At 22.8% G+C, this 20,649-nt stretch overlaps 1 protein-coding gene across 2 annotated transcripts in view; it reads right to left on the reverse strand.

Annotated features, from left to right (window-relative positions):
- LOC113560429 (neuropeptide CCHamide-1 receptor-like) overlaps positions 1–20,649 on the reverse strand; it is a 105,439-nt gene that overhangs the window by 36,069 nt on the left and 48,721 nt on the right. Inside the window, exon 2 of one of the 2 annotated variants that reach the window (XM_026966293.1) lies at positions 14,070–14,094. The exons of the other annotated variant lie outside the window; for it this stretch is intronic. The gene's annotated coding sequence lies outside the window, so the exon portion shown is untranslated. The remainder of the gene's footprint in view (positions 1–14,069; positions 14,095–20,649) is intronic. 2 annotated transcript variants of the gene reach the window in all.

Raw genomic sequence — 20,649 nt, forward strand, 5'->3', positions numbered from 1 at the left:
AACAATAATTGTTAATAGGTGCTATGTATTATGTCAATCGTTTCAAGTTATTTGATGTTAATTATACTTAAATAAATAAAAATCTATTACACTTTAAAGCTTAAATATTGCAATAAATCTAAAATTGATTCATATACAATATACGAATAAATATATACATAAGAGATTTAAAATATTATTCTTTTGTGCGTTATGAATATAAATTAATAAAGGTACCTATGTTTCAAAAATTAATATACGATTTAATAATATAAATATCTGTTTAATTTGGCATTTTTTATTATGACGATTTATATTTACAAAATGTATAATCAGTTACCACAAGTATTAAAATAAACTTTTGACTAGAAATTTCGGACAAATGATGTAAAGAGTATGTAAATCGGGCGTCATTCAAAACCACACATTTACCATTCATAACCATTAACCACACATTTTAGATCGTTCTATAGCGTGTCCGTTTTTTTCTTTTGATAAAAAAGGAAATTTGGAAGATCGATAATTTGACCGCACACATTTGATTGACAGTGAAAATTTAAACATTTATTATTATTGAACAAATTATTTAAAAAAAAAATTAAAAATATTATAAAATGAAATGAGTTATGTAAAAATAGATAATGCTTGGATTGGATACACATACATCTTAGTATTTTCTTTTCAAATATTCTATTAAATTAATTTCGTTTCTTATACATTTGTGATCATGATTAAATATGATTAACTTACTGGTGTAAAGATATTATGATTTTAACTAAATGTGTGCATTATTGATACATATCAGTGTGTGTGGTATTGAAGAGTTTGATTTTGAGAATGATGTGTGGAATAGATATATAATAAATGTGTATGGATTTGAAAGATGACCTTTTTTTGAAAGTATGCAGTTTTGACGACCGCCGTATAAATCTTGGTAAAATTTTAAAATAGAATTAAGATAATCTTATCTTACAATTAAACTGGACAACGAATCATAATAAACTTAATAACTACGCTTTTACTAGATATCTAGATATTAGAATTTTTTTTCATTATTATGTTTACAAATTGATCTTGTTTATAACCAAACACAAATTTAAATGCAAATAGTATTTTTTTAATGTTAAGAAAGATTGGCTTCCAAACACAAAACTCGTATGATAAATAAAATTTATTAAATATATTTGTATATTTTAAGGCATTTTTTATTACGTATTAATTTAGAAAAAATAATTTTTCTTTATAAAGAGAAACATTAATCTTATACAATTTATTTATTTGTTTTTAATTTATTAAACATCAATTTGTTATATTATTTACCTATATTTTGTCACTTCAAATAAAGAATAAATATTATAAACTAGATAATTATTATTAAATAATCGTTGGTTTATTTAATGTTATTAACTAAAACTATAACCAGTAAAAGACTAGGTAGCATAGCCATTAGATAATAAAATCATTATCAGTAAGAACCATAAAAATAAAACTATAATAGTCGTATATTAAAATACCTTTGAAACTAGTATTCAAAAAAGTATATTTAAATTTACTAATTTTAAGTATTTAAATCTATTTCAAGTCATTATATTATGTACCTATCCCCTGTTAAAAGGTAAAAATGTATGTCTATAGCGTACCTACTTACATAATTCTACATAATCTTTAGATAAAATCTGCAAAAAAATAGGGTAGATAAAACAATTATAAATTATTTGAGTTAGAATTTAATCTTTTAAATTACCTACTTTCATTATTAAAATTAATTTACATTTTAAATTTGGTTATTATTCGTAATATTCTATCACATTAATATTAGGTTTATGTTTAAGGTCACACTTCTTACTTGTTTCACTCAACATATGAATACTTTATCAAGTTAATTGTTTTTATTATTCATATAAGTGTATAATTTTTCTCTATTATTAAAGATTCAATTCTTTATATTGCACAAGTCTACTTTATTTAGAAAGTTATGTTAAATTTAAATCAATGTGCATGGATGATGCAGTACTATCCATTAAAAAAAAATTATGTTTGGTACCTTCTTTCCTCCGATTTAATAAGATCATGTGCAGCATCATGCATCACGCGTTCTGATGATGTGTTTCAACATTATGAAAAAAATAGCAAGAAAAGGTGTAGTGAAAATCAATATGATATGATTTATAAACAAAAAGGTCAAAACAATATGATGAAACAACTAATGGAAATTAAAACAATTCAAAAGGTAGGTTGGAATTTAAAGTAAATACTTATATGTTTTGTGATTTATGATTTTGTAATAGAAGTATATTAGAAAGCAGAAAATGATCTTGTAATATAATATGTTAAAAAACTATAGGTTATATTTTAAAACTTACCATGATATAGTCATTAGAAGTACGTATTTCTTTCAGTTAAACATGCGTGTTCATTACAAAAAAAGATTTGGATATAAAATGTATTAATAAATGCATTTATTTTTAAAGTTATGATTAAAGTATAAAAAAAAATGCATAAACTATAACTACTATAAGTACTATGTTAAAAACAGTAAAATTTACGATTTACCGTTTATAAGTATTGCTTTACACGTGTTTTTATATGTTATAATCCCTATTCATATTTACCTCTAAACAATCGTTTTCAACTCTAAATCATGAAAAAAAATACTTAAGGTCAAAAATATCTAAGTAGAGATTAAACGCACTTTTGACATTCTATATCGAATCAAAAACAACAAAGCAAATTATTGATAGAGTATATATTTTTTTTCTACACGCTCTTTAACTTACTAACATGTTTATAATAAATTATTAAGTGTTATTTTATGTATTAAAAAGCCATAGTTGTAATAATAGTAATTTTTCAAATAATTAAAAGCTATTTAAAAATAAAAATAAAATTTCTAAATAAATACATTTTTTTATGTAGGTATAATTTGCTCATTAACTTTAATTTATTAATACATTTTTATTTATTTTTATTTAAACAATATTGGAAAAAAAATGATAATAAAAAAAATATGTTAAAAGTAAAATTACTAACTTAGGACAAGATACAAAAACTTATTGGATAATATGATAATTCGTATATGTATGTTTTTAAGTTGTATTATTGTAAAAAAAAAAAAATATTTAATTTAAATATAAATGTAATTAATTATTTGAGAAAACGAAGATCACCCAATTATTAACATAGTAATAGATATGGTCCATTTAAATATTGATATGGTATGGTCCATGTCGTTTAACTTTAGAAATTAGAAAGGACAAATCTAGAAAAAATTTGGAAAAACAAACGAAAATAATTATAGATTTATTAAATATTAAACTTTCGGTTGCTAATATAGTGCGTATGTCGATAGAGGAAAGGATGATCTTCGTTCAGTTATCACATTTGTATAAAAAATAATGGATGGGGTTTATCAATTCATAATTAATAAAGTTTAAAATAAATTAAATATAACAATACATATATGTAAATTTAAATGTTTTCTATAATTTAACATAAATTAAACTAAAACTGTATAGAAGAACTTTATAGTTAATAAAATAATTAGTTAAAGTAAAATTAATAGTTTTTTCCATAGATATTTAAAATTTTTTTTTAAATAATTAGTTTAATAGTGACATAAAATGTCAGTCTTTATTTTTTATCTTTATAATCTAATTGATTAGTAAAAAACAAATGGTCTGATGTTCATTTAAATAAAGAAATATTTGTTAAAACGTGAACAATGCACTACAGTGTTATTATGTACAAGTATTTTATGTTATACTATTTTTGCTATATAACGTTAACGGATTTCAACAACAACCAGAGTGTTAAGAGATATTTAGCGTGATACACTCGATTAAACAATGAGGCGTCCAAGAAGATTTTCGTTTTCTTCGTTTATACTTTTATAGTCATAACTTACAAAACATTATGTGATTAAATTATATACTTTCTTTGATAATAAATATCATACATGGTTCTTGAACCAAATTCAAAAGCCGTACAGCTCGCTATTTATTTAATTTTTGTATAATACTAGTAAAAAGATGCTTGTACTCGATATTATAACATTATGTATTTTATTCAGTAATAATAATAGTACTATTTATAACGTAATATAGTAATAGTATAAGGTATAATATAGCAATATTTGATTATTTTCTACGATATGAAAAAAAAACCAGTAAATAATAATTCTTATAACGTGGAAAACGATTATTTAAATTTTAAATTCTTATTATTAATTAGTAATTTAGATTGATTAATAATAATATCTACTAAAATCATAATTATTTATCTATATTAATACTATGTATTTTTATGTGTATAGATAATAGATGGTGAGGTTTGAGATATATTTTAAAGTATTTGTTTGTGATATATTATTATTACTGTTATGAATTATCATGTTTTTATATTATAAATATTTTAATATATAAAACTTTTTAATCGGCTTTAAAATAGTCCGGTTAATTGGTTTATTTTCTTATAAGATATAATATACAATCTTGTAATATTTTGTTTTTTACTTTAGATGGAAATATCAAAAATATATTTATTTTTTTTTTTATAGATCAATGTTATTATGAATGAAAGATTTTGCACCTGTGTGGTAAATTATAATGAAATGACTCAACATTGGAATTTATATCAGATATATAATGTTTATTATTTTTATTATATTTAATTAAGTAAAATTAATTGAGAATAATAATTATTTATTCAAAATTTCGTATCATCAGTGAATAAAAAATAAAAAATACGAGATTTTATTTCATTGGTAACGAGAATAATTAGTTATTTTTCATTTACCAAATGTTCAATGCTAAAAACATATCCTTTTGTAATATTTTATTGTTATTCTCTTTTCTTTATCGGTCATTAAGTATAAACATTAACAAATCATTAAAAATACAGTAAACGTTGCTATACACATGCACATTAAAATTGTACAGATTTTTACATCTTTTACGCATTATCGTGAATGTGCTTATCATAATATTCCAGGAAAAAAAATGAATATTGCATTCATTTTATACCACTCCATAGGAGCTGGATAATTTTAAATTTATTTTGACTTTCAATGTAAACATAAGTAAGCTTTCGACTGTATTATTTTGAATAATATATTGTAATAGAATATAATATATACATTGCATATTATATAAGGTAAAGCTGAACATGTTTATATGTATTGTGTTTATTTCAAACGGCTGTTACAGGCATTTATTATAACAAGATGATTTCATAAAAAGCGTTTTAATTAAATCATCTTAAATTTTCAATCCAAACATAATACCTACAGGCTATTAATTTACAGTTACATAATCAATATTTTTTTTAACAACACAAAAATAATACTTAAAAATGCAGATTGATGGTAAACTGTATGTTTAAAAAACGTAAATAAGTATTATCAATAAATTATATTATAAGATTTAAAAAAAATACTGCTTGTGTAAGTAGTTTATACTTAAAAAAAGTAATGAACTAATTTTATTAAACTATTAGTCCCTAATTCACAACTTTAATATTAGCAAAATAAAGTAAATCTATACATATTATTATGTATGACAAATAACAACCATTCATAATATTCTATAATATGTATTTATTATACATACATAACATAATTTTCATTAAAATATATTAATTATTTCATAACCGAAAGAGTGGAATGGAAATTGAAATTAATATAAAAATGTGTGAAATATTGAGATATATTAACATTACGAAAAAATATTCTAAATTTAAATAGCAATATGGCAATTAATTTAATTAAATTTATTTTTAAAATGTCACGTTATCAAATGTGCACGTTACTAAAAAAAAAACTGTTAACTGAACATAGAATATATACTAACATAGGTACTGTAAACATTAATGGGAGACAATATTATGTATTAAAATAAAATATATCACAAGACGAATAAAACAAAACATTTAATATTTCATTCCATCTTATCTAGCATTAGTTTTGTTTTTAATGATTTCAATAGACAATAGAAAATATATAAATCTATAATTAAACGTCAAATCAAAAATAAAAAATCCCAATGATAAAATTAATAAAATTATAGAAAAGATGCATTAAGATATTGTGGTTATTTTATTGCAATTGAGTAGTGATGTTTGATTAGAAACCAATGACACATGGGTTTGAAATGTAAATAGATTCAATGACTCTATAAAAGAAACTGAATTTTTTAAGATAAATTCTAACTCCACGTTTCTTTTTAGTTTGTCCTAATATTTATAGTGAATCTACTGAGAAATGTAACAAGTGTTCTTCAAAGTTTAAACTGAGTACTAGATTCAATTTTCGATTGACGTGTTTAGCTACTTAAAATGTTATAATACTTTTTTAAAATGTAAAACAGATAAAGATTGTAAAAAAAGTTTATTTCAAAACTAAAAAATTCTTCACTCTGGACATAATTTAAAATAAGGATATAATATAGAATATACAATTAAGTGTCCTTAAGAATTTTTTTAATTTTTTTTTATCAGTAATAAATGGATAAAGGATAAATAGTACATATCTTTTTTGATTTATGTATACATAGTAGTTTAACAAGCGTGCTCGCCCTAAATTTTTATTTAATACTGAATGCCTTACACTCTGATTTTTAGAATTTTCAGATGATGGTATTAAACACTATGATATAAATTTTTTGATTTTTTTTAAGGTGTGGTCTATGACGATACAAAATTTTATTTTTCAAACGAAAACATTCTTAATTTACTGTAAATTGATATATTGAATGGATAATCTTTTTTTTAAAATTTTGCTGAAACCAATTAAAAACTTGAACTAGTAGTTTTTTAGTTATTATAATGTAACACAAATGTAACAGCTTTTAAAAAGATAAAAAAATAAATATAATTATTTGGATCATTTATATTAATTTTAAATATTGACTATTATAGATTAATAATATAAGCTACTAAAATATTTATAGGCTCCATATCTTCAATATCCATTATCATGGGACTTATTATTCTTACAAGGAAAAACAATACAAACAAATCTCAAGAATTTTAAAACATGTTCTTAAAGTAAGTAAGTATTTTTGGTGAATCACTCTATATATTTTGTTTTTATGCAATATATAACATATTTATCTATCTAATATTTATAAACTTTTTATAAAAAATACTGTTTATATGTTTGGTAATATTATATTTTAAAATCGACAAAACGATTAATTTCATAATGAATCTGTTTAAAAAAGAGGCGTAACATCAATATTTAAATTATATATAATACTTAGATTAAAAATATTTTACTTACATTTATTAAAATATATTATAGTTAAATAAAAATAATTTTTACTGTTACTAAAGTTATACCAGTTTGGTTTAACATATAAGTATAATAAGTATGGATTATCTTTTAAAAATACAAAAATACTGGGATTGTTTTGTTGAAAAATAAGGCAACATATTTTGTCAAGTAAATTATAATATATTATAGTAATGACCTAATCTATAGAAGAGAGTAACTATACAAAGCTTTAGTCTAACATTTTGATTTTGTATTCAAAACAACTATAATAGATCTAGTGTTGAAGCTCAATACAATGGCATTGTGCCAGTTTATATGGTATAGTAATTAAGGGTGTATAAAATAGAGTAGTTTAAAAATTTAGCGTACATTATATGTACTATTTTTAGCATAGTTGTATAAAACAAAACTAGTTATAAAGTCGTTCTTTTAAATAATGATTAAATCTTAAAGTAATATATTCTTTAATATATTAACATAATTCATTCTCAATCTTAGAGACTCAATTTAATATTTTCTGAAAATATTCTAGATGATTAAATTAAATATAAACGATTCATATTATCGGCATTTAAAAAGAATAATATGAATTAATATTTTATCAGTGTATATTTTTTTCCATGGGCATGTCATTAAAAACCTTTGATATACTTATTATATATTATAGGTATATTTATTATTTATACATTTTTTTTTCAAAAATAACTTTGGTTTATTATTTTAATCTTTAATATCGTGTTTCAATTTGATTTTTAATTAATATAATAATTGAACTCTTTGATGAATTTATATATTTTTTTAAACACATGACGTTTTCATCAATCATTGAATTGAAAATATTTAATTTAACAAAATCATATTTAATATTTATATGGTAATGACTTTATGAGTAAGTTTCTATGGATTAAATAACCTAACCTAATTTAACATCCGCTTATTATTAGGTACGTTTATTATTTATGATTTTACATAGATTTGTTGGTCAGTTGTTAGTAGATAGTACGGTTCAGTTACTATTCAATTTATATTTTTTTTTATTACGTATAAAAATGACATATTAGAATGATTTATATTAAAATGCTATCGATTTTTTGCCTATAATTATTTGGTCTGAAACCAACAAATATTTTAATAATATCTAAAATGTAGAATGACCATTTATTAAGAATACAACCGAATTAATAGCGCTGGGAATTTTTTATGTATATATCATTGGCAATTCAGTAGTTTACTGTGTACTAAGAATTTTAGTATATTATTATTATTATACTATTACAGTTTAGTAATTATTTCGTAATATATAAAAAATGTTAAATCTAGTTCATTAAATCATTTAAATTTAAACTTAGATTTATATTAATTAGTATTCTGTTGCCGGTTATTTTATTTTACAAATATATATATATATATATATAAATACTCATAAAAACATAGGTAGGTATTTGATCTTTGATAGATGCTTCTCAATTAAATAATTTTTAAATTTTTGGTATTAATACTTTAATTTCTTTTCTCTGACTTATTAGTTACTACTGTTACGAGTATAATGATGTATCTCATTATCTTATCAAAATATACGAATGTTGTATTAAAATGACTTCGGTGGGTCTAGTTTTGAACATCAATCCAGCACAATTCATCAAATACAGCACCCAATAGGTAGTATAGGTGCCATATATTATATGTCAAATAAACTAACTCTATATGATTGATGAAACGCGAATATCGAAATACCATTAGAATAATTTATAACAACACGGAGTTTAGTATTTATATATGTCAAATTATAGCCTCGTCGCGAATGATCTAACTAGAATTTACATATATCTACTATTATTATTTATGTTAAATAATAAAAGGTTTATTTTTGGTTAAAAAATATCTTAAACAATATAAAAAATAAGAAACTAAATAATTTGATTTTGAAATGAATTATCTATACATTCGAAACTATTCAACAATAACGAGACGTGGTAAATTATCTATTTTTTCATTATTATTAAATAATATTGTCATACATATCACAACTTAGATTGAAGAAGCACCTGTAAGTTTTAGAATTCAATTATCAAAGTTACTTGAATCAAAAATATATATTATATTGATGAGAAAACTATTTATATTTTAAAGTAAATAAAAAATATATTATTTAATTATTTTTATCAAAACTAATTGATAAACTTAATATGAAGGTTATGTTCTCCACAATCATAATTTTTTTTTTACTTAACACTTAAAATATATAAAATATTAATTTAATTTAAAGTTAATTGTCGTACAACATGTACTTTGTGTTTCTAGGAAAATCCAAAAACACCAGCTCGAGAAAATAATATTATTTCCATACAATGGAATATTTATCAAGTGATCTATTATATAAGAATGAATTGTTGCTATTTACATGTATTTTGTATGTTTTTGTGTTTATTATTATTTATTTTTTATTATGAGGTGTTGATTGTATTGGTTTAACGATAGTATTTTGTTTATGTCTGTGTACACATTATAACAGAAACAAATATTGATCTTCAACTTGGAGGATGGTTTTTGATAGAAAATTGGATCTATTAGGTACTTTTATATTTACATTTACACCTTTACATTTCCTGTACCTACTTTTCAAAATAATCAAAAATAACAAAAATAATCATTTTGGAAATATGGAATTGTTATGCTAAACGAATTTTTCAACAAATATAATTTTATCCACTAGTTATTATTAAAAAATGAATACATGTTGAGACGTGAAATTTTCACCAACTATTCATATTAAAACTTGATAAATGATCCGTCATTTCAATGATAATTTGGACGAACGACAATTGAACGCATGAGATATTTTGACTCGTGTAATTTTAACTCATTACATTTTGGCGCAAATTAATTTCGACTAAAAAAAAAAAAAATAAAAAAAAAAATAAAAATGAAAAAAAAAATCATTAATTATATGTCCTAAATTACTTAGCTTAATACCCTTGAACGACCCTAAAACTAATACTCGTATGTTACAAACGTTTTTTACACCAACATACTGTTAAAATTTCTATCATCTATTCACACCGATCAATAAAATCTTAATTTCAATTAGTAACTCAATACCTAATTTTGATTTTTTCCATAACTTAACCAGGTTAAAATCATTAATTTAATATTGTAAACAATTCCTTTTTAATATTAAGATAAGCATATTATGTTGTCACGTATTTTTTTTTTTTTTTTTTGTATAATTATAAGAGTTTACAATGTTTACAATGCTTACTACAAAGCTATTCTAAAAGGTTTTCTTACTGAAACATAAATATTCCAAAAATACACAATTTATTTTATATATATTTTTTTATAAATTTAAGTATTGACGAAAAATAATGATTTTGCTAATTTTTTGAAATTAAAAAATTTTAATTCTTATGGATTTTAAACTTTTAACAATCACGTAAAATAATATTGATCTTACATATCACACATATTCATCTTATATCTATTGATTAATTTAAATTATTATAGATTAAATTCAAGCTGTATTCTATACACAAATCTTTCTACAGTTCGTCTGTACTGATTTATAATAGCTAGTAATATTACATTAATTTTAATAATAGTAATAATTTATTATTTTTAAATATATGCAACCGAAGTTTTCAAAAATTAATTTAATCAACCTCATCACTAATAAAAAATTAATTACATTTTGCAATATAGACATGTAGTAAAAAATCGCTTAGAAATTTAGGTTGACAGGTTGTATGATATTTTCGCTCAGGAAGGTTTATAAAATACGATTATATTTTGTGATAGAATTCAAATAAAACATATTTCCATTATAGTCACTTTATCAATGATAAGTGTTATCCTACTATATTATAGCAGAACGAACCTTTTTTTTCACGTAAATTGTGTTTTAAAATTTGAAAACATTGCTTAGGCGTTGAATCAGTTTGAATTATTACTTTACAAGTTATAATACATAAATAATACAAGAGACCCGTTAGTTTATTTTCATAAAAAACATGCGTATATTTAAAATTACTGACGAAGAATTAAGAATGTTAAATTTAAAACTGTAGCAATGGAATTTGAGACAATATGATACAAATTATACCCACGTATGCAAGAAGTATAATCCGGAACATAGATAATACAATATAATGTAGGTACCTTGGAGAATTCTCTGAACAACTGGTAGTAAATAGTGTCAATTAACTTAATATTAATGTACTACCGTATAATGGCGATGGCCATCATCCATAAATAACGTTTGATGAAAGTTATTTGTACTTGTCATTTGTCAATCGTAATTTTTAATCTATGTCGACATCCGGCTCTATCGCTAAAAACTGTATTAACAATTTGTATTTATTTTTAATGTAAATATATTACTGTCAGCGGAATGCTACTATTTCACAGTAAATAACAAGATCGAGTCGAGCAAATCAAAATTAGCAATATATCCTTGGAACTTTAGTGGGAGAATGAAAATAAAACAGATATTTTACCAATAAACTGTTAGCATCCTCAATTTGTTTGTTCACAGTAAACACAGCATATAACATCAAGCCATTTAGCACCATACGCTGTTAGCTTTAGGACTGTATTCAAAAGATTCCCTTTGAAGTATTCTAATTTTTATAGGAAAATTAATACAATTATAAACTAAATATTTAAATACGTAAACTGTGAGTTATAATAATAAAACTATTAAAAATATTTTTATGAAACGGTGCTTTGTATGTGCAATTTATCATACTAAAGAATAATATTATATATAGAAATAATATGAATAAATTTTACAAATTAATACCTACTAAAAATAATATTAGAATTTATAAATTGTGGTAGTGGAAATTACTATTGTTACTAAACGTATTATAAATAAATACTGGCGTTTAAAACATTGTACAAAAATAAAATTGTATTGTGTTTGAGTACGCATAATATACTTAGTTTAATACAAACATTTTAAAAGCTGAATAATTAATTAGAAATTAGTTTAATTGAAGTTGTATTAGCTTATCATTTCTACGGCAGATACATTTTTTTAAATTAAAATTCACGTATGGAAAAATTTAGATAAAACTTTGAAGTTACGTGTTTTAAAATGTTGTTTTAAATAACAAACATAATAACTAATAATTTATTGTTTAAATTCAAAAAATATTACGAAATTAAAGAATCACATAATCTTTTCCACACCTCACCCCCGACTAACTCCCTAAAAATTATAATGCAATGATTTTTTTTTGGTTACATTCTTTTTTTTTAAATTATACATTTTTGTTTTTAATAACTTCTAAAATCTCAAATATATTGTCATAATGTGAAGTATATTATATTTTCGAACCACATGTTGAGTAACTCTTTATTAATTTCAATTTTAAAGAATAATACAACTGTTTAAAATAATTAAAATGTTTGTTTAAATTCCATCTACGTTCGTTAAACCCTACTTTAATGTTGTATTATTAATTGTTGGAAGATGTAAAAATGCTTACGTTCAAATATATTTTGAGATATCCATTGATGTATAATAGTAATAAAACCCCATTAGTATAAGGTTATTGAAACACAAGTGCGTAGGTTTGTAAAGCACGTATACGAAAACGTCACATTGTTCCAAAACAAGTTTTTACTTTGTATGATAACATGGATAGAAAATACACTAATTTGACAGCTATTATTATGCAACAATGAATATGACATTATTTAATTGAATACCCTCAACATATACCCACTCTATTATTCAGTCACCTTTGTGAAACCAGGACAATAAGTCTGTCTTAAGCCAATAATGATATATTTTTGTAACTATAATAAAAGTCAAAAGTACTTTTTGTATTAAGTGTTACGCAAATAATATTAATAATAGTTGATGGGTACATATTAGTAATCACAATCTCAACAACATCATGTGAGTTTTATTTTTATATTTAAAATAGCATTAGAACTACGTTTAGTTTAAGTGCGTTATAGATTTTAATTTTAATAACAAAATAATATAACCAATTTTCAAATCGATATTATTGAAATAAAATATTTTTAAATTTTAAATGTATTATTTATTTTTTAAGTTTGTACAGTTTAATAGTATATGGATGAAATCAATTAGTAGACACTAGCTATAGTATAATATATTCTATAGTGTATACATAGTTCACAAAACAAAAAAAAATTATTATTATATATATATATTAGTTATTAATATATCATTTACCTATTTGAATAATATTAAAATCAACATTATAATATAATTAGTATAAATAGTTTATCATATAAATGTATAACTGTTTAGTTAAAAATAAATATATAGTAGTGATTTGAATTCATTGTAATGTGATAAACATCAACTATATTATAATAATACTCGTAATAGGTTTTTTTTTTTAATTCACTATTGCAAAATAATACAAGTAAGAATAAATTAAGTACATATTAAAATTATTTAAGCATTAATTATTATCTAAATATTATATAATATATTAAATAATTAAAAATACAGAATTTTTGATACAAAATTTTGCTGTCAAATTACTAAAATATAATTACATTTTATTGAATAATATAAGATATTTAATAGTTTAATATTATAAATAGCTTTCCTAGGTACCTTATCGATTTTTAATTTAATAAAAACGTGGCATTTTAAATTTACGTTGTATCTTCTTGAATAAAAATTCTGTTTATTTGAACTTTGAATGATTAAATTACAACCAGTATATCTATATTAAAAACTATTCATATTTTAAGATCTCAAAATAAATTTTCAAATTACATTAAAATATAATAATATTTACTATAATAACATAATATAATTATTGTTACTTACGTATATATTAGAATAATATATTTCTCTGAAAAAAAAAAAATTAATTTGATTATTTAAAATACTTTTAACTTGGTAGTTATAAGTATAAATAAAAACAGTTTTTACCTATTTAACTCACACAACAAATATTTTATTTGATTTATTTTAAAATGTTTAGGATTATGATAAAAACTCATTAGACGACATTTATAAATGTATAATGTTGCTTTTATAAATCAGATTTGCATGTTATTTTTTTTTTAACGAACGCTCATTTTACGTCAGTCCAGTTATTTATCGGTAATACATTTGTTACTATTGATAATCGATAATAATATTATGGAAAAAAAAACGTTTTACGTTTTACTCATAAATGTGTAATAATACATACCTTGTTATAACTATACTAATAATTTTATTAATGTGTTCCGCATTTTTACATAGTCTATCGATTTAGAAAAAAATAATATAATCATTTAATTTAAATTTAAAGTCATATTTTAGTTGTATTCTGTTTTAAAATAACTGTAAAGGTGCATTTATGTAAATTACAATTTTTAATTAAACTATATGATTTGTTATAAAATAAATTAAAATAATAGTACTATATATTAATTATTTAAGAAGTAACAACCATTTTCATAAATGTCTAAGTGTATGTCAAGGAGTACTCTAACTACATACTGAATTCAACAAAATATACAACAAAATGGATTGTCCATACTATTTTGTAATTAGTATCATAATTAATAGATAATAAAGACAAATCTATAGATCAGGGGTCGGCAAGTAATTTTTTTTGTAGTTCGAAAGATTAAAACAATAAATAAATAAGGCCTAGACAAAAACATTTTTTTTTTTTTTAATGTTTATAATTAATAAATTACACAATCTAACACTATCTAATCGAGATATTTTGATGATCCAGTTTTCTGCCTCTGCCTTTTGCGGTCCGAACGTGGACCGTAATCCGCTGACCATTGATATAGATATAATAGATAATGGATAATTATGATTTAAGATTATATTAACATTCTATATTTTATGGTTTATTAGTCTATGAAAACAATTGTGTATGTTTGTCGTTTATATAGTACTTACTACTTACAGAATGTAATGCATTCCATTTTATTAAAAAAGGCGAGTCACGTGTTTAGGTGTTGTACTAAAAAGTATGTAATAAGACAAAATACAAAATAGGACTTGTACGCCTTGTGCAAAATAATTTTCTTTAAACTTTTAAAGTATAGATCTGTGGAATTGGTCACGTAAGCGATGTACCACGGAGGGAAAATATTTTATTTTACGAACGCGTCTATGAGTACTTACGATATCAACTAATGGACCAAAAGTTTCTAGGTTTGTGTTGTAAAAGTAGTTACGAACTCCATATCGAGTCCTTATTGCTCTGAACATCAAACGAGATGACGTAGCCACAATTGTATCAACGCCCGAAATTACGTATTCAATGACTTACTGAAATAGAAGATAAATTTCACGACTGCAGTTTAAGATAGTGCGTACGCATCTACTTCAAACGAATATGCTTTAATCAAGCAAATGGTAGTTTAATTTATAATATATAATACAATAATTTTATCTACATGCAATGTGTAGTTTTTATAGTCAACCCCTAACCGTTTTAAGTCAATATTTTGTTTATAACTACAACACTTGAATGGTATACATTTATCGTATTTTTTTATTTAAAAAAAAAAAAAAAATTGTCCATGTCATTTAACATTAAATACGAATTGTAGAGTTGATATGCAAATGCATAAACTTACGAGTCATGATAATAATATATACGGTTTTAGGTCACTTTGTACAGTCGAGCATTAAACTTTGTACTATTATATACATAAATACATAAAGTGTATATAAAATATAAACAAGTCCGTCATAGCATCTGTTCGAAATGCAACTCCCCTTAATAATAAATAAGAGACAAAAATCCAATGCTGGTGACAATGATAAACTATCAAACGTACGTAACTATTGCGTCAAAAAAGGAAATAACAAATTTCGAATTTTTAAATTCCCAATATTATTTGCTATATTATACATGACGTGTAATATTTAACGATTCTTTTCAATATCATTATTTATTTATATTTATATTGTTCAAATTTTAAATTTATTTTTTAACATAACTTTTGATAATATAGTAGTAATAAATTTTAAAAATACTAATTATTTTGACTTGTTGATATATACTACCTATACCTATCTTTTAACGTTTGTAAAAGTGATTTTTATTGATTTTTTACATTTTTTAATAATTGATATTATATAAACTTACTATTTAGGTATATAACTTATATTTACGATGTATACTTTATGTATATACTAGTACAAAGTGTCCGCGTTATACAATGAATATTGGTTTATCCAACCGTAAAAGTGTCCGCGACAAATAATTTAAACAATAGACCATACAAAATTGTTTTTATTTTAAGCTGGACGAACTATTATTTATTACATAATTTAATTTTCACGTTTTCCGTACGTAAGATAACTAAAATATTAGGTATCAAGACCAAGACAAACAAAAACAAACATTTGAACAACGAACATCGGCTTCCCATCAGTTTCTTTCGCTTATCTAAGCGAGTCGAGTCATTTTATTCTCAATAGTGGTGTAATGACAAAAGTTTCCAAAAGTTTCTATACTTACACGATGTTTCTTCTTAATCCTGTTGAGTTTTGAACTCATAAACTTACCTATTAAATTGCCCAACGTCGACATCGAAAAATTCGATTTACACAAACCGATCGTCTCCGCGTTATCGAGCGAATGGACGTGACTACTACTGATATTACCATAATAATAATATACTACAACATCAGTTACAATAACACACAAAACAAAACACTTTATCGTAAAGTTAGGGTTTCATTTAAAATATTTAAGTTTTATACATTCATACGATAATAGACAATATAGCCTATTGTTGTTTTATAATTAAAATTTCTAAGAATTCACGACAGCGTAAGTACAAGTAAACGAGTTAAGTCTGTCGTAATATTATCATAGCCCTATGGGTATAAGAGAAATAGATTAATTTATGAATCGAATGTTGAAGTAAATGCTATTTTTTTTTTATATATATATATAAATTAAATAGATACTCAATTATATAAATATATATATATATATATATGTATATATGTATATAACATAACAATACATCATGTACATTGAAAATCGTTCTTAATCATATATACTTTGTATAAAAATATGGTTAATTTATATTCAATTGTATTAAAAAAAAAAATTGTTTCCTGATATGAATTCTTTGTGTTCATTTAAATATAAATCTAAAAAACCATCATAAATCAATACTTAAATACTAAGAGTTAAGACGTATTTATCGGTATTGGTTTTTTTACATTATACATATTACCTATACACTCTGTTATATTATTGAAAGTTAATTTTCTTATGTAATTTTTAAGTCTAAACCGTTAAATATTTTTAGAAAATGTTATGATTAAATATCGTATTTTACAGTAATATCAAAGTTATAACTGAATAACCACAAAAAAACTATATTTTATTATTAAAATTATTGTTGTATTTTGAACAACTTATGTTCTTGTTTAATAGTCATATTTTATTCAGACGTTATTTTCTTATTAAAAAAAAACTTCTCATAAAAACAAAAATAAAATAAAACCAAACAGTAATCAAAATATACTTTGTTTAAAGCACTCAGTATATTGGATAAGTCACGTCAGCAAAGTATTAAATGACATAATATTACTTTATATTTTGAAGCAATAGTAAATCATTGTTTGAAAAACAATTGCTATTGAAGTTCGAATCACTACCAATTACTACAGATATTTACAGTATTTTTATTTCAAATAAATTACTCATAACAATGTTTATGTGTAAAATATCTTAAAATATATTGAATAGGTACATATTTGTTATAAAGAATATGATTAATATGCTAAACGGTAATCTAGTGCCTTTTTAGTTCTAACTCATAATGCCATGACGTGTTATAGACATGGTCCGAACAACGATAGGTATCTATGGTAATGGTTAATGTGATTGAAAATTTTAGAAATATAAACTCTATGATTCAGATAAAATATAATATACTATAATATTATATTGAAGATATTGATATTTTTTTTTATTCAAAACGCATAATAATCATATATGTTATATGTATGATATTATATAGTTGTAGTATATACATTATACATGGATGAAACAGATAGTGTATAAATTAAAAGGTCAACATTTTATAATATTATGGGTGCTAAAGTAAAATACTTAATTTAGCTTATATCACTAGCTAATATTATATTGTTATACTTATTCATTATTTAAGCGTTCATTTTTTCAGTACAAAGATAGCCCCTCCAGGTAAATACGAATATCGTTACTTGTAATTTAATGCATACATTAATGTCATGATAACAATATACGAGGGATAAATAATATAATAAATTATGTTTCCAAAAAAATTATTATTCTTATACCGAATTTTTTTCAAAAAGAAGTTGAATAACATAAAACAATAAAATTAATTGAAACATAAAAAACCATTTAAAATGTGTTACAATTTTTTTTTTATTCCATACATAATTTTAACTTTTTTAGAAATTTATTTTTTTTATTAATTAATAGAGTAATCACATACTAATTTTTTTAATTGAATTCTTTTTGATATACAAATACACGGGTCTGATATGATTGCCCAACACTCGAATGCCTGACAATACTTTTACCCGACATTACATTACATTGGCCCGACAATATATATTACATATTTTTATTGTACGTAATACTAATATATAATCTGTTATTATTATTATTTATTAATATAGAATAATTCAAAAAAAAACCAAAATCAGACGAATATTTTATCATGGATAATATCGTTCTATATATATAACATAAAAGTAAGATAAGTAAAATGTTGTTGCATTGTCTGTCACGAATTACACTAATGCTATTCACGATAAGATTTTCATTTCTGAATAAACCGGTAAGCGATAGACAGATAAAACGACAATAGGTTTTTGACACGATGTTTGATAGTTCAGTACAGTACAGTTATAGCCGTATAACAGTGCCGGCCCGATGGTTTTGGGGGCCCTGTGCAGAATTTTGCGGGGCCCCATATGGCCATAGATATTAATTTATTAATTATTTATATTTACATTATACGATATACACGTCTATATTTATTTTATTTTCTAAGGAATTACTTTAATTTTTTATAATTTTGTAAACTTTAAGCCCTTTAAGGTATGTTAGAAACCTAAATTTTTATATATAAACTATAATAAAATCCAATTCGCATTTTTTATATTATATGAGACACAAAATGAGTAGGTTTAATGTACTTAGGTACAATGTACAAACAATATTTTATTAATAAATATTTTTATTATATTGAACATAAATTATAACCATGATGCAATGAGTATACATTTACTTGGAATAAAAAAAAATTAACATAATATAATATTATTTAAATATTTTTTCTGTGCTTTTTTTGATGCAAACAGATCAAAGAATCGGCAATACTATGTTTGATGCTGATAAGGGCCAGGTCCAATAACTTATGCTGGAATAGATTGTTTTTTTCTGTTTTGACTATTCTTTGTCGGAGCATTTTGAAACGATTGGGTAGAATTTAAAGATAATGTAACAAATTTGTTGAAAGATCCGCGCAGTTTATTTAAACTTTTTTCCCTTGTGTTTTTTTTCTGCCATTTTTAATTTCCTGACGGATAACTTCTAAACTTATCCCGAACTCTAGATGACATGATACAGAAGTATACGAACTACAAAGTATTGTTTTTCTAAATAAATGCCTGTGAAAAAATACCACCTATCAGTCTTGTTTTGAAAATGTATATAGAATTATTTTAATGATTCGACATAGACAAAAAACAACACGGGTCGCCATTTATGTATTACTGTTTAAAGGGAGACAATATTATTCTGTTTATTTATAGATAAAGTGATATTCCTATTAGTATAATTTCTGGGATGTGGAGCCTGGTGCGGTCGCACCGCTTTCCCCTCCACCCCTTAAGGCCGGCATTGCCGTATTGGTATACATCTAGTACAAATTTTACTTCTTTCTTCTAAAAATATTATAATTTGATTTTGTTCTGTTTGATTCTATTTTGATTATTTTTTTAATAAAAATCGGAAGATGGCACAAATTTGTGAAACCGTTTCATCAAATATAGGTGGTATAAGACTTGGTGATGATGGTTATATAATGACAAAAAACAAAAATAGAAATGATTTGTATTATTGGTGTTGAGAAAAGAAAAAAAACTCTCAATTGTAGTGGTTATGCTGGCACCATTCTAATTAGTGGATAGCATAACTTACGAAATACAAGAGAGCATAACCATAACCCCGATGCTACTAGAAAAGATATCATCACGGCTGTTCATAATTTGAAACGAAAGGCTCGTGAACTTTATATTGTCGAGTTATTGTAAGTTGTATAATTTTGAATGTGAAATTAATTTGTAAAATAATATAATATAGTAAAATATTTTGTTGAAATTTGGAATAATTTTTGACAAAAATGTATTCATAATTTAATTTGAT

The sequence above is a fragment of the Rhopalosiphum maidis genome, chromosome 4, assembly GCF_003676215.2.
Source record: "Rhopalosiphum maidis isolate BTI-1 chromosome 4, ASM367621v3, whole genome shotgun sequence".
Lineage (NCBI taxonomy): Eukaryota > Metazoa > Arthropoda > Insecta > Hemiptera > Aphididae > Rhopalosiphum > Rhopalosiphum maidis.